Source organism: Convolutriloba macropyga, chromosome 14, assembly GCF_964194025.1.
Source record: "Convolutriloba macropyga chromosome 14, txConMacr16.3, whole genome shotgun sequence".
In the NCBI taxonomy this organism is placed as follows: domain Eukaryota; kingdom Metazoa; phylum Xenacoelomorpha; order Acoela; family Convolutidae; genus Convolutriloba; species Convolutriloba macropyga.
The window spans coordinates 39,940,156-39,966,548 of NC_134481.1; the positions used below are offsets into that span (position 1 = coordinate 39,940,156).

At 35.8% G+C, this 26,393-nt stretch overlaps 1 long non-coding RNA gene across 1 annotated transcript in view; it reads right to left on the reverse strand.

Moving 5' to 3' along the window:
• LOC142353308 (uncharacterized) overlaps positions 1 to 16,962 on the reverse strand; it is a 34,024-nt gene extending 17,062 nt beyond the window's left edge. The window contains exon 1 of the long non-coding RNA XR_012761043.1: positions 16,633 to 16,962. This is a non-coding gene — a long non-coding RNA (uncharacterized LOC142353308). The remainder of the gene's footprint in view (positions 1 to 16,632) is intronic.
• Positions 16,963 to 26,393: the final 9,431 nt, after the last annotated feature.

Below are 26,393 nucleotides of genomic sequence, written 5' to 3' on the forward strand. Positions count from 1 at the left end.
ATTTGCACTCATAGTTTCATCTCCTCATTTGTGTTCATTCTCAAATTGTAAATAAATTTCCAATTTTTCTGTCATGGGGGAAATGTGATACATATGATTACATAAATATATATATATATATATATATATATATATATATATATATATATGTATCGAAATCTCTATGTGTACTAAACTATCAGTTATCCTCTTTTTTAATATTAATATCATACATTTTAAAACTAAGATTATGACTTTTAGTTATTCTCGTATAAATATGTTCCCGCTAGTCTACTAAATTATTTCATATTTTGTTCACAGTACTTTATTATAAGTAATCATAATATCGATTAGCATTCTGAATTCAAGTTTTCGTTGTAAAAGCTCTTCAATTATCAGACACAAATTCCAGATTGGATTCGCACTGCGATCCCACTAAGTAAAAGTAACAATTTCCGCGTAAATTCGGATTCGCTCCGCGATTTCATCATAATTCCAAGATAACGTATTCGTAACGCTAAAACAATTCTAATTGCTAACCTCAGCTATAACACCCCCCCAGCTCAGTGGTCAGATAACCTATAGTCCCCCCAAACATGGTAATTATATCATAATGCGGGGGCTATAATTTCATGGGGGGGGCTGTAATGGGAAAGACCCCCCCAAATTTAACCCAATTTATGAGACAACACCCCGATCGAGCGACAAGCGGTTCAAAATCATGAAATTTATCTCATGAAGATAAGTTTCTCAAGATGAGACTGCCAAGATTGCGTCGATCTACTCAGCTCCTCCCCCATGCCGAACACTCATTCAGCATCAGAAACGATTCAGAGCATTTCCAGAGTAACATTGACAATCAGTACTGATTCACAAGGTTTGCAGAATAGTTTCTGTATTGATTCTGAATCAGAACAAAATTCAAAAATAGGGTTCTCTGAATTTTTTTGAATCAAAGGAAAATTTGGAATGCAATTTGGATTTAGCTCCGAAACTGAATGAAAGTGAAAAATTAATTGTTTTCAAAACTGCAGGAACAAATGAAAAGACTCTCCATCAATTTTTCAACAGTTTTTAATAGGTTTTGGAGAAAAATGCCGATAACTTTTGTCAAAAACGGAATCACAATTTTATTATATTCATCATGGTAAAACCTAGCTTGCCTCAGTTTATGAATTTAAATGGTTCAGAATCATAAAATTGAATTGAATATTAGTTTTCTCAGAATTATACTACCCCCAACTTATTCAGCACCCTTGCTGAGTGGGTGTATACCCGCGACTAGCACCCAGTCAGCATCAGAATTGATTAAGAAGATTTTCAAAGTAACAGTAACTTTCAATACTGATTAAGAAGATTTTCAGATTTGTTGCTGCATCGAATTTTAAACCTCTCTGAATCAGAGCAAAAACAAAAATTGGTGTTCTCAGAGTTTTTCTCAATCAGAGCAAAATTTAGAATAGGTTTCTTTAATTTCTTTTGTTATTTTATGTCTTTGTTTTTTTTTCAAATGACCTGAGAGCGAAATCAATGGAAAAAACCTAGTTTGGCTTACAAACTTATATATGACTTTAGCCGGATCTATTCTGTTTTGGCCCCCTAGCTTAGTGATTATAAACCTTTTATGACCCCCAGGCGCACGTGCTATTTTCTTCGATAGTAACGTGCTATATAACAACATATAATTTGTAAGTGGGGGTCATAAAAACACTGGGGGGGGGGGGGGGGTGTCGAAACAGAATAGATCCCTTTAGCCATACTCAGACGTAAATCGGAGTCTGATTCAGAGTCTCAATAAGAAATAATTTAAGGTCTGAATCAGAGTTCGAATAGGAGAAAAATAGAGCAAAAAGTGACCCGAACAGACTCTAAATCTAAACTGAACAGTTTATTTCGCATTTCATTGCTGATTTACTATGAAAATTATGTACAGGAAAATTTATAATTTATACTCTCCCACTAGCCACTAGCACGCACGTGCTAATTCTTCTGCCCCCTTCAAAATTCTTCTTCTAAAATTTTGATCCGTTCTGCCCCCCCCCCCCCACCAGCTTAGAAGGCCCCAATTTATTTACGCCAACCAGATGCACATAGTATTTTTTCCATAGTAATGTTGTATATAACAACAAACAAATTGTTGGATGTTTAAAAAATTGGGGGTTCAAAGAACACTGGGGGAAGCAGAATAGATGGAAAAATTGATACCTAACAACAACTAACTTGTAAGGGGGTTCAAAAGCAAGACAAAGGAGGGGGGGGGAGGGGTTAACATTTAACAGAATAATTTTAACAGAATAAAACCTATCAATAGTTAAAAATTTTGTGCGTATTTGGGTGTCCAAGCATATGAATTCACTTCTGTGTCTTTTTATGTATCTGGAAAGTGTGTTTGTTCAGCATTTTCGATTTAGAGGAAGTTGATTGATTACAGTAATCAACCTGATCTTGACATTAAAATGGATTAACATATGAACGAAGGAAAACAAAAAAGCTGAGTCTTTTCTGATTTTGACGCCCCCAAGTAACTGGTGCTATTTTCACATACTAAAGTGTTATGTAAAGACACAAAAATAGTTGATGGTCATAAAAAAACATGGTTGGTTGGCAAAACTGAATTGATCCTAAAAGCTGAACAGACACTTTGATAAGTTGAATAATTTCCTTTAAAAGTGCTTAGAAATGTGTTTTTCGAGTTTTGAATGAGTTGATATAGGTGATTTATAAAGGTTATATAAAGGTGATTTATAAATGTATATAAGTTGATTGTGCTGAAAACAAACAAAATGAGACAAATGTATCCAAATGCTTAGCTATTTTGTATACTAATCGCTTTGAAAAATTCCGACAAAAGACATCGCTCACCAAAAGTTGCCAAGTTCAAAAGAGAGGTTGGAGTCTTAACCATTATGACACGCCTAAGAAAATGCAGCCATTACAAAATAATTACCATTATGCGGGAGTTTTAGTTGTCGGTTAATGGGAACGCAGAGACAAATCTTGTAATCGAATAGTTAAATTAGAAATAATGGTTGACAACTGTGGCGATTGACACGAAATTCAGTCCATATTTATTACCCCAAATTACCGCACTTTTACATTCATGGTGATCACCTTTAATTTATAACTTCCTTGACTTCTTATGACATCCGATCTTAACTAGCTATTTACTATGATAATTTACATCTCCAAAAGATCAAGGGTCATCATATCACCTATAACAATATGAAAAGTTGGGGACAAATCTAGTATAAATAGCACGTGTTAGCTCCTTGTTGCATTCACTCATTTCATAAATATCTAAGATGTAAATCAGCACGTGGATGAGGTACGTATATCTTTCCATACTTTAAACAATTAACATTATACTTTCAACACTCCTCCTATCATGTTAAGTGTTTGTTCCGAGAAGGACATCACGAAAAAGTGATACTTTGGTCCTCCCCAATGCTTTTGTAAGTGTGTCTGCCGGCATGCGATCGGTAGGTAAGTAGTTTAGCTCTAATAGTCGACTTTCGACTAAATTCCGAACGAAGTGCACTTTTAATGAAAAGTGCTTTGTCTTTCCGTGATTCATCGAATTTTTACTAAGAGCAATACAAGCTTGATTGTCTACAAAGACGTTTACTGGCTGCTGGATTTCTAAATCTAATTCTCATAATAGGTTTACCAAATGTACTGCTTCTTTACTGGCCTCGACTACGGCGTTAAGCTCAGCCTCAGCTGTTGAAGTAGATACACACTTTTGTAACTTGCTAGCCCAACTGATTGTACCTGAACTATTATTAAGTTTAAAACAAAAACCACTTGTACTTTTTCTATTGTCTATATTGCCTGCCCAATCTGAGTCTGAAAATCCTGTTAACTCCAGTTTCTCACTTTTTCTAAAATTCATCTTCTCTGATTTTGTACCTTTTAGGTAACGTAAACACCCTTTTGCCGCATTCCAATGTCGCCTTCCAGGATTTTCAACAAACGAACTCAATAAATTGGCTGCGTGCGCAATATCCGGTCTACTTGTTAATGCCAAATAGTTCAAACATCCCACTATACCCCTATAATCACATGATTGCATTTCTTTATGCTCATTGCTTCCTATTTCTGGTGAATCTAATTTTGATAGTTTCAGGCTAACGTCTAATGGTGTTTCCAGTGTCTTCGATTCACTCATGTTAAACTTCTCTAGCAATTTTTCTACTTAAGCTTCTTGACTTAGCTTTATTTCGTTTTCTGTTCGCTCAATTTTTATATTTAAGAACCAACTAAGATCTCCATAACTGCTAATTTGAAATTGCTCACTAATTTTATTTTTAAAGTTCTCACAAAAGTTTTCCTGCAATCCTAATATCACCATATCATCTACCCAAAGACACACTATTCCCTCTATACCATTTTCACTTTTCTTTATGAAAAGACACTCATCTTGAATAGCAGCTGCGAAACCTAATTGACTGAGAAAATTTTTGATTGTTAAGTACCAATTTCTACCGGACTGTTTTAATCCATATAAACTTCTCCTCAGCTTACAAATTAATGGATTTCCTTGCTTGTCAAATTTTTCGAACCCTTCGGGCTGTTGCATGAAGATTTCTTCTTCGATGTCAGCATTTAAGTATGCTGTTTTAATATCCATTTGTTTCAACTCGGTGTTATTATTTACTGCGTAGCTTATCAGTACTCGAATTGTTGAGAGGCGTGTTGTTGGTGAGTATGTTTCGTTGTAATCTCGACCTGGAACTTGGCTAAATCCTTTTGCTACGAATCTAGCTTTATACCTTGTTATCTCCCCGCTAGGGCCAAACTTAAGAGCAAAGTGCCAGCGGCTACCAATGGGTTTATTTCCTTTGTTCTCTACCAGTTCCCAAACTTTATTTTCCACTAATGAGTTGTATTCTAACTTCATTGCCTCGTACCAGTTTTTATCCCTAATTGCTTCATCAATAGACTTAGGTAGCAATTCGTTGTTAACAATTTCACCAAGGAAAGCTACCGGGTTTAAATCTCTATCACCATCTGAATGATGCTTGTTGACTATCTCCTCCTTCTTTTCTTTGACTTCAATAAACATTTCGTTTTCGTTGAAAGTTACATTGCGAGATTTTCTAACCTTAAAGACCCCTTTGTCATTTGGAATACCTATCAGATAAGTCTTACTATTGTCTGAAGACCCTAAGAATATTCCTTTTTGAGAAGTTCTATCAATCTTAACACGAAAATTTTTTTCAACATGAAGGAAAGCTGAACAACCAAACACTTTGATAGATTCTAAGTTAGGTTTCTTCTTGTACATTGCCTCAAAAGGTGTCTTCTGAATACCTGAATGGAAACAAAAATTTTTAATCTCACTTGCCATGTTAAGTGCATATGGCCAATACTCTTTTTCTAAACCTGACTGCTCTAAAAGACATCTAGCCATTGGGGTGATTGTCCCCCAATTCCTCTCAACCTTTCCGTTTTCTTGTGGTGTATACGGTGCCGAGAACTCAAGCCTAACCCCTTTTCGTCTACATAATTGTTTTATGTCATTTGACACATATTCCCCTGCGCCGTCACAAACTAAGGTTCCTGGTTGTCTTATGTCTGCAAAGAATTGTTCAACCTTTTCAAAGGCCTCGTCCCTTGTCCTCAAAAAATATAGTTTCTGATATCTGCTAAAACTATCCACGAACCCTATTGCATACCTATGACCATCAACCGCTTCCGGTTGGATGGGCCCTAATATGTTGGTATGAACAATTTCTAAGACTTCACTTGCTCTTGTTCCTGAGTCTCTTGGTACTGGAAGTTTCTTTGATTTATTTAGCTGACATATTTCACAGTTTGCTAAATCATGCTCGTTTACTTTTAGCCCCACTGCGTGATCTTTTAATTTGTATATGTCCTCAACATTGTTATGACCCAAACGCTTATGCCACAAACTAAGGGGATCTCCATTTGCTAAATTGCACTGCTCGCCGTAATCAATGTTGTGCCAGATAAATAAACTATCTCTTTCCTCGAAAGGGAAAACTGTTCCGTTCTTAGTTCGTATTTCTAAAGTCACACCAAAGACGACCTCATTGCCTGTTGCTCTAAGTTTTGACACTGATATCAGATTCCTTGTGTTGTTGGGAACAAGCAACGCATTATTTGATCTTATTTTTCGCGCTAAACCATTGGAATCCAAAACCCTAATTTCAACTGTTCCTTTCCCACTAATTGAACTTTTACTGCTGTTTGCATTAGTGATGGTACCAGAATACTCCTTGTCTATATCTATGAACAAACTTTCAACTCTAATCATATGACTGGTAGCACCTGAGTCTAAAACTAGCTCATTTGTAAGGTTGTTTTCCGACGTTTGAAAGAAGGAAAAGATCTCTTCTTCTTCTTCTTCTAAATTCTGCTCCTCAACTAAATTTTGCGTGCCCCTCTGGTTGCTTCTCCTGCTTTGACTTACAAACTTTTTCTCATATTTCTGTTGTTTTCTACAAAATTTAGCTATATGTCCGTGCTCACCACACTTAAAACATTTCATTTGAGAAGCTTTGGTTTGTTCAGGAATGGTTTTCTTAAACCTACATTCTTTTGCGATATGTCCCATTTTCTGGCAGTTGAAACACTTCCGTTCCTTATTAAAGAATACGCTCTCTGTTTTAGTTTTTACATTTTCATTATCGAAGTTTATCAGGTCTCGTTTTATTTCCTCCAGAGTTTTCTCGTCCTTGCTGTATTTCACGAGTGTTGCGAAATTTTCATATTCCTTCGGGAGCCCTTTTAGAATTATTGAGACAAACATTTTTTCACTAATTCCTTCATTCACTAGTGTTAAGTTGTATTGCATATCATCTGCTCTGGTGAGATAATCTACTATACTCTCACTTGAAGTCTTCCTAAGGCTAGTTAATTGCGCTATCAATTTGTGTAGCTGGGGTCTCTCAAAACTTTTGAAGCGTTTACATAGTACATCCCAAGCTCTGGTGCCATCACCCTTATGCGGTCTAAGAAAAAGAACTGATGTTTTGTCTAAAGCCTGAACCAACTCGTACCACAATGTCTTCTTTTTCTCTTCTAATTCTTCCCTCCCCTTTTCTATAGCTTGCCTACGTTGCTCCTCCGAAGAATTATTTCTAACAGCTTGCACATAATCTAGATAGGTGGCTTCTCCACTAAGAACTTTACCAAGTTTTAAAGAGTGCATACGAGCCTCAAACTGTTCAGCAAAATACAAGAAATCATCTTCACGCCCGCTGAATACCAATCTTTCTAATTTTGAGCTCATTGTTAGGCCTGTCTTACTTTCGTTTAATTTCCGTTCGTCTCAAATTAACTCTTTAGCTTTAATTGTTCCCTACTGAACCAAAGACTTATGATGCCCCAACTATGTCCTTTGTTTTTCTAAGCTAGTACTGCTCTAGGTAAATATTCTTTTGTAAAAAGGGTCAGACTGTGAAAAAAATCTTGTTCGGACTTAGATCAAAACTCCTTTCCTTTCTACGCGTGTTTGAATCTGTTGCCTGTTGGTGGCTGTGTTATAGGGCGACGAAGCGGTGAGTCGTTATGTTTGTGTATCAAAAAAATGCTTTATAGCACCAGGTTAGCACTTCTTGTAATATGTTAGCACTTGTAGGGAAAAAAAACACTAAGCAAAAAGAGTTTGGTCGACTAAATTAATCTAGCAGTTGGTGTTCTGTTCGAGTTCTGTAATATCCTTGACCAAATCGAAAGCAGGACATTGACATTGAGCCAGGGTTTTTCTGCCGCGATTAAGCACGATGAGGATACCAACACCCTCCGAGGATAATGTACTCGAACCCTAGTCCTAGTCCTATTTAAGAAATGTTTTACCACCAACTTTTGTGTCTTTCGACCAAACTTGTATCTTACAGAAGCACAGCACACACAATTGAAAATGAAACAGTTGTTTAAGCTGAGCTGTTCTCAGCTATACTAAGCAATCCTGGTTCCCCGACAGCTCTGTTATACAGTTGAACCTCCACGCTCCTTTTTGATTCCCCACAACAGCTCCACTCACTCTTCTTCACAAGCAGAATCCACTGCTTAGCTACACACACTTAGCACTCCACGATTGAAGTCCCCCGACCAGGTACACAAGCTCTCGACTCAACAGATGAAGTCCCCAACCAGCTTCACAAACTGCTCACTTCACAAATGAAGTCCCCCAACCACTTACAAGAGCTTCCAACTCCACAATTGAAGTCCCCCAACCAGTCACACAAGCTTTCAACTCCACAACTGAAGTCCCCCAACCAGTTACACAAGCTTCTTACTCTTGCTTCTTCTGGTCTCACTTGGCCACTTCTTGACTACAAGGCTTGTCTCTCCTTGTCTTCTGTGTCTTCTTCCTCCCCCAGTGATTTCAGCGATCCTCTTATGTAGCAAAGAGGCGCAGCAACAACGTTTTTCTATTTACGATGGGGGTTGATTACTTAACTTAGAAAAGCTCTGGGCCCATAACCTGTCGGTTAATGGGAACGCAGAGACAAATCTTGTAATCGAATAGTTAAATTAGAAATAATGGTTGACAACTGTGGCGATTGACACGAAATTCAGTCCATATTTATTACCCCAAATTACCGCACTTTTACATTCATGGTGATCACCTTTAATTTATAACTTCCTTGACTTCTTATGACATCCGATCTTAACTAGCTATTTACTATGATAATTTACATCTCCAAAAGATCAAGGGTCATCATATCACCTATAACAATATGAAAAGTTGGGGACAAATCTAGTATAAATAGCACGTGTTAGCTCCTTGTTGCATTCACTCATTTCATAAATAACTAAGATGTAAATCAGCACGTGGATGAGGTACGTATATCTTTCCATACTTTAAACAATTAACATTATACTTTCAACATTAGTTATATTAACACTAAATGGGGGGTTGGGTGGCTTTTCTCTTGTTTTTGTATGGCTTTGTCTTTTTCAAAGACCTGAGAGCGAAATCAATAGCAAAACCAAACCAAGCTTGGCTAACGAGATTAGTTATGGCGTTAACCTTATTCACATGTAAAACAGAGATTGATTCAGAGTCTCAACCGAAAAGCATCCAGGGTCTGAATCAGTGTTAGAATTGGAGAAAACGAGGGCAAAATGTGACATGAACAGACTTTGAATGAGTTCTGGACTGTTTTTGAAAACCTTTCCAGTTCAGTACACATTTACTCTGGAAGTTAGGTACAGGTGATTTGGTAATTTGTGTGCTCCCAATTGCGTGCTAATTATTACAAAAAAAGTTAGGATCGTTTCTGTACCCCCCTCTAGCTTAGTGGGCATCTATTTATTTAAGCCAACCGGGTGCACTTTTTTTCCATAGTAATTTCGTAAATAACAACAAGCAAATTGTGGGATGCTTAAAATTTGTGGGATTTAAAAACACTGGGGGAAGCACAATGTTCCAAAAATGATACATAAGAACGTGTAATTTGTAAATTGTTTGGACAAAAATACAACGGGGAAACAGAACAAATTCCAAAAATAATAAAATATTTTTTTCCGAATTTGTGACTGCATGCGTAATTATTTCTTTTTTTTGCACTTTGTGTATCTGGGAGTGTTTTCGTTCAACAATGTTGAAGACGGTGATTGTTTCCACTAATCAACTTGATGTTGTAGAAATTCAGGATCTATTTTGTTTCGGCCCCCAGTGTTTTTTTGACCCCCATTTACAAATTATATGTTGTTATATAGCACGTTACTATGTAAGAAAATAGCACGTGCGCCTGGACGTCATAAAAGATTTATGCTCACTAAGTTGGGGGGGGGGGGGGGGGGCAAAACAAAATAGATCTGAACTTCATTTGATTTGCATAAGACAAATGCAAAAGCGGGACCCGTTCTGACTTTGACGCCGCACCCAAGGCGCATGTGCTGTTTTTACATATTGAAGTGCTATATAAGGACATAATAAAAACTGTGAGTCTGAAAAACAGGGAGAACAAATTGATGCTAAAAGCTAAACAGAGACTTTGATAAATTGAATTAGTTCCTTTAAAAGTGCCAAAAAAATTGTAACTGAAATTTTGAGTTTTGAATGAGTTGATTTAGGTGAGTTATGAAGAAATGATATGTTTTGATCTAAGCAACAAAATGAGTTAATTGTGTGAAACCAAAAGAAAAAATGAGAAGGTAACGAATTGTTTGACTGTTTTGTATATTAATCGCTTGGAATCTTCTGACAGCAAACGTAATGTACTAAAACACAACAGGCTCAAAAAGAGAGTCTTTCCATATGTGTCACCCACAAGAAATAATAGCCTCCATTACGGTATAAATACCATGATGGGAGAGCTATAATTTATGACAACTATTTGGGGGTTTCGTGGAAATGATATTGTTTTTGGATCTTTTCCGTTTGTGCCCCCAGACTAGTGGGCGCAGGATTATTTGCACAACCCCAGACGCACGTGCCATATTCTTATATAATGATTTACTAGGTAATTGCACTTGCTCTGTAACAGGGGGCTCAAAACGTTCTGGGTGGCACAGACTGAAAAGATCTTTGTTTTTTTTTCGCAAAGAACTTGAATGCAGAAAACCCTACTGTATTAATTTTGTTCTCCTGCATTCTGCATCTCTATATTATAAACTTTTTCAATTTGTTTTGTTGAATGATTTTGCGTTTTCGAAGACCTGAGAGCAAAATCAATAATAAAACCTAGCTTAGGCTTACAAACTTAGCAATGACTTCAACCTTGTTGAGACGTAAATTAGAGTCTGATTCAGACTCTAAATCGAAAAGAATTCAGGGTTGAGAGCAGAGGCCAAATCAGAGAAATTTAGTGCAAAATGTGAAATGAAAAGGCTCTGAATCAGTACTGAATTTTTTTGGAAAAACTTTCTAGTTCACTATTGATTTACTTTGAAAGTTAGCTCTAGGTAATTTGGTAGTTTGTACGCTCCCACTAGAACGCGCTAATTCTAAAACAAAAGTTTAGGGTCGTTTCTGCACCGCCCTCTTTTTAGTAGGCATCTATTTATTAACGCCAAACACGGGGAAGTTTTGTTCCATATTCCATAGGAATGCGAAATACAACAATAAGCAAAATGTTATAGGGGACTTAAAAATGCTGCAGGAAACAGAATAGATCCAAACTTGATACACAAGAACAACAGATTTGCAAGGGTGTTTAAAAACAACACAAAGGGGGTGAGGTGGAGCAGAATAAATTGCATGAATAACAAAAAATGGTGCGTTTTTGTGCGCCCATGCGTATGTTATCGTTTTTCTGTCATGTATGTATCTTAAAATTGTTTTCGGTCGGCCTTTTTGAGGATGCTGATCGATCACACTAATCAACCTGATGCTGAAACTCATTTACTTTAGCTCAAAAGAAATGCAAAGATTTGGAGCGTTTATGAATTTGACCCCCCCCCCAGTTCCAAGGCGCAGGTTCTATTTTTAACATACTAAAGTGCTATATAACAACAATTTAAAATTTGGGGTCACTAAAATGGGGAGTGGGGAGGGGAGGAGAGAAAGAGACTTGATCGTAAAAGCTAAGCAGATAAATGGATGAGTTGAACCAGGCAGGCCCTTTGAAAGTGTCAAGAAATAAGTGATCGAATTTTTGAGTAGTGAATGAATGATTTAGATGATTTATGCTTTAAATTTTGCTTTGATTTAATGAATCTTTTTCTTCTATCTTATATCTTGCTATGTAGATAATGGCACATTAAGAAATATCGGACTTTACTAACTAAAATCGCTTTAAATTATCTTTTAATTGCCTCAATCCTTATATCACTCGTAATTGAATTCTATTTCACATAAGAACAATTCTCAATTCCCTTGTATTTTAATGCTCAAATGCGGCTAAGATAAAAGCGAGCGCGCTTACTGCTAAGAAATTGCTCTCGCCGTGTATTTACTCGAGATTGCAAGCAAAATCCTTTGAAAATTGTAAAGGAATTAAAAAAGTTTTTACTTGCAATCTCGAGTAAACTTTACTCACCTCTTAAATGTGCCAATACTACATGTTCATTTCTAAAATTGCAACGAACTGTACTGTTTATAGCGCTAGTGAAAATGGCAGTTGTATCAAAATATACAAACTTTTTGCTGGCCAATCAGAATCGCAAAAATGTTAATACTGTTTTGTTTGTCTGATTGCTCAACGAATTCCCCACATTTTCGAAAACTGACATTTGTGTTAACGTAAATTTGCTAAGAAATCGCTTTATGCCGAAAGAGAAACGATTTGCATTGTTGGTCGAAACTGATCTCACGTTTGGTTGTGATGGATTGATATGAAGTCCACTGAGGCAAGGCCATGCGGGCCACTGAGGCAAGGCCATGCTCCGCAAAGCATGGCCAATAGTGTTAAAACAAAATATAATAATAATTTATGTTAACTTTAGGGTAATTGAACTCACTAAAGTTAATGTATTCTGAATTTCTCAACCGATCAGTTTCGTTGAAGTTTCTATATTTTGGAGTGTCCGTTTGTTGAAATGTCACCAATGTTTATATAGGTAATAGTGGCCTTATAGTATAGAATAAAAGAACAAAGGTACAATAATATACTAATGGGTAGCTAATTAATAAGTGCGCCATCTCGATTTGCTATACTCAAAATTAATTGCCTAACATCCGCTTCGGACAAATTGCGTTCGAATAATGGGTTGGGCAATTTAATTCAAGGGTTTTTGCTTAGACGAATTCTTGTTTATGGGTGAAAAATATCCCTACAGGTTGGTATTCGAACCCGCGCCCTCCTGAGTTCTCGACAGAGGCATTCTCGACTCGGCTATTAGGCCCTTTTCATTTCCCATGTTACAGTCGTTTTTGCGTTAGCAACAAACTTTACTTCTGAGTAACAGCAAAAGAGATCAACTCAAAGTTAAGAAGAGAAGCATGAAAAATTTGCTTACAAAGTCACAGAATGTTATGGAAGAAAAGTGCAAAAACGGTCAAATAAATGTTTTGCATAAAAACACACACAGGTTCACAATAATTGCTTCAAACTTCGTTCGAGAGCAATTTAAAAAAATATTGCATGATCTTCGGTTATTGCAGAATCATTATTAGCAACTCTACAGTCGGGAAAAATAAGATAACGGCGTAAACAAATGCAATTGCACGCAGGTTTTAAGCTTACGCATGTTCTTAAAAACTTGCCTTTTTAAGTTTAAATTTTGATCAGTAGCTGAATACTTCTTTCTAAAACTGAACTAGATCAAATAGTGACAAAACAATATGTAAACAAATTTAAAGCTATATTTGAACATGCAGCTAAATTTTAAACTGAAAATTTAAACTTTAAATTTAATGATAGGAAGTGTTTTTACTCCAATTTTCAACGTACGCGTTCTTAATCATCATAAATTTTAGCGGCTTTAACTGAATTATTTGCAAGACAAGAGCAAAAAAGTTAGTGGATTTTGTTTAATTTAGACCGTTTTTGAGGCTTTGTAGACTATTAACAGAAAAACCGCCCGCTTAGTTCAATTTTTAAACTCAATTAGCTCACTTGCTTTTATGTCCCACGTTTTTCATTCTATGTAGTTTGACAACTTGACTGATAGTTTGAGAGACACTAGTCAGGAGCAGAAAACACTGGACTTGACAGCAGATTTGAAGAAAAAATAGGTTCTAATCATTCTGTTTGACCGCAAATTGGTTCGCAGTAAAATACTTGCAAGTTAAAAAGCTGAGCTCCAATCACCTAGTTAAATTTTGAAGTGCAATCCATGACATAGGCGACTAACGTCGAGAAAATTGCTCTCAAACGACTGACCATTAGTTGGCGTCGTCAGTAGCTAGCTATGGTTTAGTAAGGCTAGCTTCAACTTAATTGAAGAGGCGCGAGTTGAGCACTGTGTGTTGTGTATGTGGTGGGGGGGGGTGTGGAGCACGCTAGTTTATAGTTGGAATGATTGGTTGCGGATTAGAGGGTGAAGTGGGGGGAGGAGGATTATGTGGGGGAGGGGTGGAGTGAGGGGGGTCAAACACTGAGAACCACCCTTTGCGTCTTGAATTTACGGCACAAAAACAGTTAAGTTGAATCGCATACTTCGGGTCATATAAGATGTACGGCTCTATGAGATTTTAATGCTTTTCACCTGTTTATCCAATTTGCACCTGATGATGCAAAGTCAAAAAGGTAAAGACGAAAAATCGGTCTATCAAAATCACTTGAAGAAGACAACAGGACTAAAATAACTACTACAAACTTTGTTCGAAGCAATTAAAAACTTTGTTCGGCACCAAAACTGTAATATTTTGATGCGGTAAAAATGGGGTCTTTCCCATTATAGCCCCCAGCTTAGTGGTCAAATAACCTATAGCCCCCTCCCCAAATCATGGTAAATATACCATAATGGGGGGCTATAATTTCATGGGGGGGCTCATTGGGAAAGACTCAATAATTCTTTGGGAATTCTGACCTTCATAATACTAAAATTGCGCTATATTAGATTTTAATCTGAGAATGCGGTCAATGGCGGTCAAGAGGCATATGTAATTTCGGCGCATCTGCTCTTTTTGGCTTCAAGTTTAGTGGGCATAAAACTTTTACGTTCTCAAGGCGCACTTGCTATTTGTTACATAGTAACCTGCTACATCACAATAATTTAATTGTAAATGGGTGGCATAGAAGACGGGGGGAGAGGGCTAAAACAATAGATCACTTTTGTCTGTTAATTTAGTTTTTGTCAAGCAATAAATCAAGAAAAGCTGTTTTTGCCAATTCTACAGCAATGAGTTTTATTACAGAAGGAGTACAATGAATAAACTTCAGGAAAAACTGATAGCCTTATTTATTTTTTATGATGGTTTGCCGAATTGATTACGATTTCGGTTTTTAATATTTGGCATATTCAGAAAAAGCCTTTTCATCTGCAATGCAATGGTCACCAAAATACTTTTAACATAAATAGGTATGTATTTTTTAAGTCAAATAATTAATTTGGATTAAGTAAAAAAAATTGTTTTTGGAGCCATAGTATCTCATCTCACTAAATTTAGTAAAATTATTTTTTTTGCATTTTTTGTAGCAAGATTTCCGTTTTGCCTTAGATTAATTGACAGCGCATTTCTTTAAAAAATGATGAAGTGAAGCGTGGAAAAGTCACTTGAGAAGTCAAAGAATGTTCGAAAACAGAAGCGCAAAAATGGTCAAGCAAAAACTTCGCATAAGAAAAAGAGCCAAAGGTTCACAATAATCGCTTCGCTCGAGAATAATTTAAAAACCAATAGTTTGAATCACTCGCGAGCAAGTGTGTTAACGTCTCATATCTCTGCAACCGGATCTTAGAAAGTTAGATTTTTTGGTTACGTGATTTTCCTTAAAGTCACTGAAGACTTCTGGCGTTTATAGAGAACCGCGAAGCGGCTCAAGATCATTCTCAAGAAAGCTCAAGAACTCTGCAGAGTCACGTAATTTTGTTTAAAATGTCAAAAGTTCATGGAAGACAAACTGCTGGCAGACTATATGAGAAATTCTGGCATTTTAACTTGGCACTGCAGTTTTTTGATATTTTGAAACTTGCACGTGAGTATTTCAATTTGCCATAGAAAAGATGCACATTATAAAACTTGCAATATTCTTGTTTCAAGCAAGATTTGGCAACCTCTGCTCAATTTGTTAACTAACATCTCGAACCGCTGCTTGATTTTGAATGAATGCATGATTTTCACATGGACTTCATCGGAATGACTTAACCTATAATGTTGAATTTAACGATAATTATGCAAATACTAAAAAAAGCATTGCTGCGGATCTTTTCCGTTTGTGCACCCTCACCCCCCCCCCCCCACCAAGTACGTTATGCTCGTCCTAGCTAAAGACCACGTGCCATTACATAGTAAATCAGGATCTTTTCCGTTTGTGCCCCCCAGCTTAGTGGGCGCATATTATTTGCACCCCCAGACGCACGTGCCATATTTTTACATAATGATTTAACTATGTAATGGCACGTGCTCTGTAACTAGGGGGCACAAACGGAAAAGATCCGTAAATCATCATGTAAAAATATGGCACTTGCGTCTGGGGGGGGGCTGCAAATATTATGCACCCACTAAGCTGGCTAAGCTGGGGAAACGGAAAATATCCAGCCCTGCAAACATCCAAATATGATTAAAACATCGGGATCCCCCCCCCCCCCCACCCCAGCTTAGTCAGCATAAATTTTTTATGAACCCCAGGCGCACGTGCTATTTTCTTACATAGTAATGCGCTATATAATAATAGCTAATAATTTGTTACTAGGGGTCTTAAAGAACACTGGGGGGGGGGGGGGGGGGGGGCAAAACAGAATAGATCCAAACATCGTCCATTTTATTTTGCAAAACATTAAAATTAAAATTGGGTGCCAATATATCCAATATAATTTAATTGATCCATCATGTAATATATCCACCAAGCGGGTCTTTCCAATTATACCCCCATGAAATTATACCCCCCCTTATGGTATAATTACCATGATGGGGGGCTATAGGTTATCTGACCACTAAGCTAGGGGGCTATATTGGGAGAGATTCCACCAAGCTTAGCCGGTATTGAGCGCATAGCCTCCAATTACCTATATAATTAATATAGTGATATAGATAATCGTTGTGAGGACAATATTTATTTTATTAGGGTGGTGGGGGGGGGGGGGGGGGGTGATAAAGAGAGAAAGAGAGATGACAGAAACCATGCATACCCGAGTTCTGCACAATGTTTCTGCGCCTTCCAGTACTCATCGAAGCGTTCTGTGCTTCGATTGTAACATTTGTCATCAATTCCTTCGGCTTCGACAAAATTATCTGGGCACTTGCTGTCCACTTGTTGTGAGGCAATAGCAAAGCAAGCTATACGATAAATAACTGATGCAAAGCGCATTTCAAGCCTGATTTGATTGTATTTACTGATTTGCGCTATAATAAAAATTTGTGCATAATATCAAAAAAATGCTGTTGTTTGGTATTTATGGCTCTGTTTATATGAATATTCGGTTCTGCAGAGTCCGGAAATGTACAAATCTGACAATAAAAACTTGCACGTGCGAGTTTCATGTATAGATCACGTGAATTAAACTCTGGTTCCTGTGATTGAAAAATTGGATCTTTTCCGTTTGTGTCCCCCTCTCCACTTGCACCCCAGTTACAGAGCATGTGCCGGGTCTTTCCCATTAAAGCCCCCCCCCCCCAGCTTAGTTGTCAGATAACCTATAGCCCCCGCCAATCATGGTAATTATACCATAATGGAGGGCTATAATTTTATTGGGGGGGCTATAATGGGAAAGACTCCATGTACCATTAAATTGCAAATCATTAAGAAAAAAAATGGCACGTGCTTCCGGGGTGTGCAAATGCACTCTAAAACTTTCTCGTGTGAAATCACACGATTTTTTTTCTGTGGTGAGAAGTCACACGATTTTTCGTGTGAAAATTGCGTCTTGTGTAATTTTACACGAGGCGATTTTTAGAAAAATTGCACGATTTTTCGTGTGAATCAGCGTATAATGAAAATTATCAATTTTTAAAGGAAAATTTTTTCGCAAGTTCTTTTTCTGGTTTTTGTATTGAAAAGTCATAAAATAAAAACATAAGTAATAATTTTTATAAACACTTATTCAGGTTTAATATAGAACATATAATATGTTTTTTCTTAATGACGTTCTATAAAACAAAAAAATCACTGCAGACACGTCAAAATCAAACAAAGTTCAATTATCTCACTGAACTCTCGGCTCAAATGCAATTAAAGTTCTATAAAACAGAATTAATTAATTTTTATAGCAATCGTGAGAAACTGAGGCAAAGGACTCATAAACACTACGAACAGTAGATAACATATGGCACATGAAAAAAAGCTCCCGAAAAATTGATTTCTTTCACTTCCAAGGTAGCATTTCACGCTTAAGTTTTTGAAAATCAGAAATATTTTCAACAAAGTTTTGTTAAGTGTTTTTGAGGTCGGCTAGATCGTCTTTTGTTTGACGTTTTTTTAACAAAGAAAACAACTATTTTCATTTTGTTTAACCTATTTATATCACCACACAACAATAGGATATCAAAAACTCGCGTAAACAAACAGTCAGTTCAGAAAAAAAAACAAAAGTCATTTCTGAAGGTGAATACCGTCAAAAAGTTTCCATTAAACAAATTTTCCTTAAGGTACATTAAATAATTCCAATTCCTGCTGCCATTCAATGAAAAATAAATTGATGAAACTAAGCATAAGTCGATGAATATAAAATTATTAAAAAAATGCTATGAACTGAACGAGAATTAATAATTCAGGTTGTTTCGCATGCTATGACGATATTATTCAGATAGTTAATGTATATGTCATGAATTTAACCTATAGCAAAATGGGTAGGAAGTGAGCAGTGGAGTGAACTCTCCGTTAGAAATAAATGCATACATTTTTTTGTGGCTGCTCAAGAATCGCTGCGGAACCCAAATATCACAAGCTAGTTCTCGACTTTTAAACCGGCCTGGTTCTTCATAGGGTTCGATTGATTAAAAATCTTGTCAAAACAATTAGTCGCTCGGACGTATTAAAGGACTGTAACTTTAATTTCGTTGATTGAAGTTAAGAAAATCAGTGATAATCTATGTACAATCTCGTGCTTCAGCCAGTAGCTATTATTTTCGCTAACTTCTTATGAGAAAACTTAACTTAAATAGAACTCGCACAATCTTAATATCTAGCAAAACTCGGCAAAAAGACTAAAGTTGTTAAAGATTCAAATTTTAGTCTAAACTGAGAGCCAACTGCTCTTGGTAATTATTTCAAAAGGTTCTGATTTTAATATAGTTTCACTATTCAAATAATTGGGTTTAAGTAATTAATCAAATATTGATCACTTTTAACAACAATCCTACTTGTTTCTGAATGGTTAATGGAGAGAGTGATTTGGGTCACTGTTTACAAAGTAAATGTCAAATTACTGCAATATTTATTTTTCTTTGACATAGCACGGATGGATAATACGTTCCTTTAAATACCTCAAGTGTACGGTATTTGAACTTTAATGAACAGCTAAATTATCATAAAATAAACAACTTAAGAAATTAAAAAATAAATGACAAAATATCCAATTGAAAAAATGCCAATTTTGCACCATATAAGTGCAAATAGCCACGCTTGTGGGTCCGATGCACTTTGGTTGGGTCCATGTGTAGCTTAAAAGTAACCCTTACCGTGCGCCATTACCTCGGGTTGCTCAGGTTTTTTCTTCCTAATATCGGGGGAGGGGTACAAAATTTCGGTCCTAACTTGTAAAAAATTTATGTTTTGATCAGTTTTGAGTTTTGACAAATTCTAAGTTTTTTTTGAGTTTCTATTTCTTGCTGTCTGATGTCTCTTGTTGCTGATTTGAAGTGGCCGAACTCATTTTTTTCAGTATTGCAAAAACAAAGTGCCGGGAAACAAATTTTGTCTACGAAAAGTAATCTACATTTTAAAAATGGTAATTTGAAGATTAAAGTTGAAGATTAAATTTTACACTAAATTCCATTAAAAAGATACATCTAGTATGCACTTTTTTGCCTCTAATCAGTTTGCTGTTCAGACAGTGAACATTAAGATCAGTAAAACTCTACAAAATTCATTGGTTTCCTTTTAGGAGTAAGTTCGCTTTTCACATTGGAACATCCATAACTTGAGACAATTATTGTATGAAACTATAAAACACCTTATTAAAGGCAGTTGCTAACTCCTGCAATTTTTCTGTCAATTTTATTTATGAGACGCACCGGCCTTACCGCTCAAACTAAGTTAGATGTTTTCAAATATCTCTGTTTTTTTTTAATAAATTTTTGATATTTATTAAGCGCTTCTAAGGCAAAACAAACTTTCTTTTTTTTCGAATGCAATTATTCGCAGTTAATTGCACAAGCTGCCTGCATTAAATTATTTTTCCCAAGAACATGAAACGAATCGCAAATAATATAAATTTCCCTTCCATTTGTATGCATTATTTTGTTATAGTTTGGTCAGTTGTAACTTGTGTTGGTATTTGTTTCCCTTCGAATAGTTGTGGGTTTTTAGTTGTTTTCAATTATTTGATTTTGTCTACTTGCCTTTGCATAGGTTAAGAAATCGTGCCCTGTGTTTTTAATAAAAATCAGCTTTCCTATCCATAATATCAGAGACTCTAGCGGCTATACAAAAGATTATTTTTTATCGCTACCGGAGCCAATTCTGCGTGAAACCAACGTATCAAAATTCAGATTTAAAAAGCTACAAAATAATAAGTTTTGACTTCATCACTATAGTGCACAGTATAAATTATTGAAAGCCTGTCCCCTCTTTTAAATTTTTCGTTACACAAAGAGACAGTGGAAAATTTTGTGATCCTAAAAAAATAAACAAGAGAAACTGTCTGCAGTTCTTGGTTTTGGCCTTTTTCTATAGCTTTAGTGATTATAAACTTTGGGCACATAAAACTTACAGTATAAAGCTGGAGGCCCGCAAAAGGCAGTGAACTTGAGTGATAATGTTGTTTATCTATCAAAATTTCACCACAGTCGTCTTGAGCTTCACATCGTCAAATCTGTCCATATAATATTTTCATAAAAGTTGCCAGTTATTTTGACTCTTATTGTCCCAATTGATTAATCAACAAAGACAATTGTTCATACAAGAAACATACCCGAACTCACAAAACAAAATTATTAAACTCACTGAGATGATACAAGAGATCATTTCAGTGAATTAGGTATTCTTACAATCTCTTCACTTGGCGAATAGCTGTTGTTTTTTAACGAGTTATTGTAATATATTATATTAGAATATTACTTAATAATATATATTAAATTATTGAGGTTATACACTAAACAATGTATAGGTAAAATTACCTGAACACTGTACAGGTAAAACCATGGGCAGATAATAATTACCTACACGATTTTCCCGAAAAGTGCTTACCTGCACACTATTGAGGTTTGTTGTCTGCAATTTGTTGAAAGTTTTTTATGCGCAAATTTGAAGCAACTTTTTCTCGTGAAAAACTGCAATTTGGAAAAATAATCAGTAATTTGTCTTTTTCAGACAGGAAAGACGTTTTGCTGAAGCTTCTCTATGATTTTTTCCAAGGCTAGAAAGAAATGAACCGTACGTCCAATTTTTTAATTATTACACTACTATGATAAAATAAAAAATTCTAAATGTTTTCTGGGACTTTTTTGTTTGGCTGGAGTTTTTTTGTTAAAGTAATTGAAAGTACTGGTGCACAGTAGTTAATAAACTTTTATCATTTTATTGACTAAATTGAAAAATTTATTCTTTCTTTCTGCATAAACGCCGGAATCCTAAATCGAGCAAGCCATGAGTGCCAAGACTCCACTGTTCTAGTGAAAGGTTAGATTGGACAAATAATCAGTCAATTATTTCCTAAATCAATTGGATTTCTGACAAAAAGATCACATGGAATAAATTAAGTATTTTGGCACATTGGGTATATTGGCTTTTAGTATTTTGTTATTTAGGCTGGATTTTGTCGCTGTTTTCCGTCTTGCTACTCAACAACTTCTCATATTGACAAGAATGAAAAGAAAACTTAATTGGTGACCTTTTGCATAGAGGTCCCTCCACGGCTTACTAATTACTGTTTAACACGATATTTTCTGATCAGCTTTTAAGTATACTAGGACTCTTTAGACTTTCGATATATTAGTTACGTCTCAATTACAAATTGTTCAAAATCTCCACGAAAAATGATTATTAAAGATAGATTTGGTAGTCAAAAAATCTGTTATTTGCAAAATAACACAATTCTATATAAATCCCTGTTTACCAATTACTAAGAAACAGTTTGGAGTTCGAGAAAATGAAAACGAGTAGAGTGTGAAATGAGCTAAGAGCGGTCAATCTAAAATCCAACAGGGCAATTCAAAAGGCAACCCTTTTAGCTTCTATGATTCTGTTTTTTTTGTTGCTGATATTTGAAAACACCAAAAGTTAAGGAAAAAGTTAACTTTGAAAATTTTTGACTTTCAATCCATGCAGTAAAACAAGATTCTCCAGTCAAAATGAATCTTTAATTGCTTAGTTAATTGCTTTAATTTAATTTTTGAAATGTTATAATACAACCATAATGCAGAACAATATGTTTCTCAAAGGATAGAAAAATTAAAAAAGCGAGAACATTCTTCCTGATTTGGCAGTCAACAAATTCGTATGTTTTTTTTCATTAGAATCGATATCTAATTAATTATCTAATTATTAGAAAAGTTTCGTTTTTTCTTAAGCCGACAAAAAAATAACGGCGCAAAATATTTTTGTACATCTATATTTTTTGTGTTAATAGTGCAAGGTATCATTATAGATCTCATGAGCAAAGTCGGCTCTTGGTATAACTAAATTAGGAAAAATTATTGGTGATACAGTTAGATTTATTAATGAAAAATATACAACACAGCAACCAATATTTCATCTCATTATAAAAGGTACGGAGTAGTTTTCAACAATCTCAAAGTAATGGTTTTACTCACATATTTGCCATATCTAGCTTTTTTGATGTATTAGAGGATGTCACCAACAAGATCGCGCCTCAAAAAACTGATCGCGCCTCAACAAGATCCCGCAAAAATTTACAGTAACGACGAATAGGGAAACAAACAGACGTCAGTAGTATAGAAGTCGATAAAAAACTTGATCGTTTTTTCGCAATGGAGAGTTATTCAGGTTTCAGCAGTCTCGTTGACTGTCTGCTGAACTTGCAAAAATTTTAATTTTGGAAGAAATCAGGATTTTTGTCGGCGCAAGTTCTTGTAGGGGTTGGGGTCCGAACCCCCAACCTACAAGCAAATGGCAAATGGCAAATGGTTACTGCAGAGAGAAAAACCACCTCTGAGCTGGCTAGACTCCCGACTATATCACTTTAGTGGTATTAGGAATAATTTCGCATTATATATACTAAAGACCTAAAAATTGAAAAATTTTCAAAAGTTTTTCAGTTTTTCGAAGTCCTTAAATGGTCTGAAATGGATTTTGCGCTATGAAAGAGCACTCGAAAGTGTTTTTGCGATTGTACAGTGTATGCTGGATTTCATAGACTTGGAAGTTTAAAGTTTCACACAGTTTTTTCTGTAAAAATTGATTTCTGACCGTTTTTGTGTCTTCTATTTCTCACAGCTTTTATTGGTCAAACCCGTTAATTCAAGTGTTATTGGCATTGTCATTGATTAATTCAGCTCTTATTGTTGTATTTTTGCAGCCTCCAAGTTGTCACTTCCTCATTGGTTGGCAGAAAGCATTATTAATATAGGCCATGTTAATCAGCAGTTGGAAGTTTCAAATACCTTCAAGTTTTTTTCTCGTTTATAACGTTTTGCAAATTTGAGTTTACAAAGATTAGCGAACGCAATGAAAATGTTTGTAAATATTTTAAATTTTTTTACAATATCAGTATAACAATTTGCCATATGCTTGGAGGTGAGGGGTGTTTCGGACCGCCCCAACCAGAATTCAAGTCGAAAAAAATCCTGATTTTTTTTGAAATGAAAATTTATTCAAGTTTCTGCAGTCTCGTGTAGACGCTTGGTGCTATTCTCACCTCTGAAATTTCAACAATTTTTCATTTGGAAAGAAATCAGGATTTTTGTCCACTTGAGTTCTTGGCAAATGGCAACTCGCGCCTGTTGGAATGGTTACTGTCGAGAGAAAAACCACTTCTGAGCTGGATAGACATCTGATTATATCACTTTAGTGGCAATAGGAAAAATTTCGCATTACATATACTAAAGGCCTAAAATATGAACAATTTTTAAAATTTTCAAAATATTTCAGTTTTTCGAAGTCCTGAAATGGTCTGAAACTGGTTTTGCGCTATGAAAGAGCACTCAAAAGTGAACTTTTGTTGACTTCACTTTTTTCACCTATGCATTATGGTGGTCAAGAAATACAAGAATTTCAAAGGTTAATGAAAGTTACAAAATTTTTTTTATTCCTAAAATTGTGTAAATGGATTTTGCGCCATAAAAGAGCAATCAAATATCATTTTTTGCCCTCTTCACTTTTCTAACTTATGCATTATGTGGGCGAAATATACAAAAAATTTCAAACTTTTAAGAAAATTCCAAAACTTTTGGAGTCCTAAAATAGTATGAAATGGATTTTGCGCTATAAAAGAGCACTCAAAAGTGATTTTTTGTGAACTTCATTTTGTTCAACCAAGTAGAGCAGGAAAAAAATCAGGTTCTGAAATGATCAGATTTAAGACAAAGAACAATCAGAAACAGTTTTCATACAATAATTTTGCGAACGTGTAAAAAGATGTGGAAAACAGGTCTTTATTTATTCATATACATTTGTATCTATATATGATTCTATCTAAACAAGTTTGCTTGCATCTGTTCAAAAAGATTTTTCTATGTACGAATGAACAAATGAACAAAAGGAAAGACCAAAAAATTAATGCATTATGTGTATTCAAGTATAGAATCTCGAAAGCATGTCTATTTGTATATAAGTAAAAATAACGGTGCTTAAGTTTAGTCATATAAATGTAGGAGATTTTTAATGTATGTATAAGTGTAGAAACTCTTAATGTGTGTATATATGAAGATATTTTTTGGTGGTATGTGTGTACGTTCTTCTGTATGTATATGGTGGAATGCATGTATATATGTCTGAATATGTTTATGTATTTAATACTACATGCATGCAGGTCTGACGAGAGAGAGAGAGAGAGAGAGAGAGAGAGAGAGAAGTCATTGGAGGGAAAAATAATTGTTTCCAATAATCTTGCTGTTTTTCTCCACGATCCAATATCTTTTTATCTAACAAACAGATTGTGACCTTCAGCGTTGTTAAGCTCACGTTTTTGTCCTCTGCACTTAGTCAAGCAAAATGTCGCAACTGGAGACAAAAACGACCTTTTTGAGCATGTTTTTTTGAAAACAGAATTTTCTACACCTATTCAGCTACCCTTTTAGGAATGAGCAAGATTAATGTAGATCCAGGAAAAATGTAGATGAGATAAATTGTTAAGAGAGAAATAATAAATTGCGCTAAGTTAAAATAATGACTTCTGTAAAGAAAAACAAAAAAACTGGCATAATTAGTAAAGCAAGAACGAACAAGCCTCAGAATTTGCGAGGGATGCGAGGACCAGCTTCAGAAGTGTATAGGTCTTGTTTGCGTATTGGGCAAAATACTAATGGATAATGCGTGCGGGGACTGAAGTGTTAACCAAAGCGAATCGCTTCTTCAAAAAATGGTTCCAATATATTCAACTATTGAAAACTGGATGTAAGTTACCAAAGCACCTCAAGCCATCAAAAATCAAAAGAGTACTTTATAGTTCATTCTCGAATCAAATTTACTATGCAATCAGTAACTCTGTGTTAATTTTTCGAGTTATTTATTGTTCTGTCAACTCTTTACCGTAACGATATTTGGCAGAGTATCATCGAGAACTACATTTAAAAGAATTGGAAACTAAAAAGAGCTAAAAAGAGTTAAATTAACATATATCTGGGCTAAGAAATCTGATGAACATTTCAGAAAAAACACTACTGCTACCTATTACTGGTGCTACCTACTACAGCTCCTACCTGCAACTACTATCTACAATTAGTACCTACTACTACTACTACTACTACTACTACTACTGTTTCAACACTTTAATTCCAAATATGAAATAAAGGCACGGTTGGCAACAAATACAAATACAAATACAAATACAAACAAAACAAGAAGAGTTATTTGTTTGGTTATTCTGTGAAGTGCTGTACGACGAAATTGTTGAAGGCATTCTTTGACCCGGTTGCTGCTTTCTCCTGCAATCTGGTGAACGATACTTTGTTTCGTACACAGTCTCCTTCGATTTGACTCATCCACGTTTTCCGTTGCCCCCCAGGAGCGCGTCTGGCATGGGCGTATTGATCGGGCGGGTCCCAATCGAAGGCACTGCGGGCTAATCTTCCTGGTTCCATTCTCTGGATGTGACCGTACCATTTTATCCGTTTGAGCATGATCATCGTGGATAGTTGGGGCATTCGCGATCTTGACATAATTTCATCGTTCGTTGCTTTCTCCAGATATGACACACGTAGAATTCTCCGAAGACAACCACAGTGGAAACTCTCAAGTTTTCTCTCCATTAATTTCGAAAGAGTCCAAGTCTCTGAGCTGTACAGCACGGCTGATAAAACGAGTGCTTTGTACAAATTGCACTTGAGGTGCACGCTGAGCTGCTTGCTCTTCCAGAGATTTTGGAAGTTAGCAAACCGTTGTCTACCTTCTGCAAGTTTGCAATTGACTTCCTGGAGGTCTCCATGCTTGAGGCTGACATATGATCCGAGATACTTGAACGCTTCTATGTTTTCAAACTCGTTTCCGATAACATCTTGTACTTTGCAGGAAAACACGCGTGTGGCAGCTGCTTTAGGTTTGCCACAGTATCTCGATTGGTGAACTTTTCGGCCATTGACTGTTTTGAACTTCCTTTCACACTTGTCACAGGTG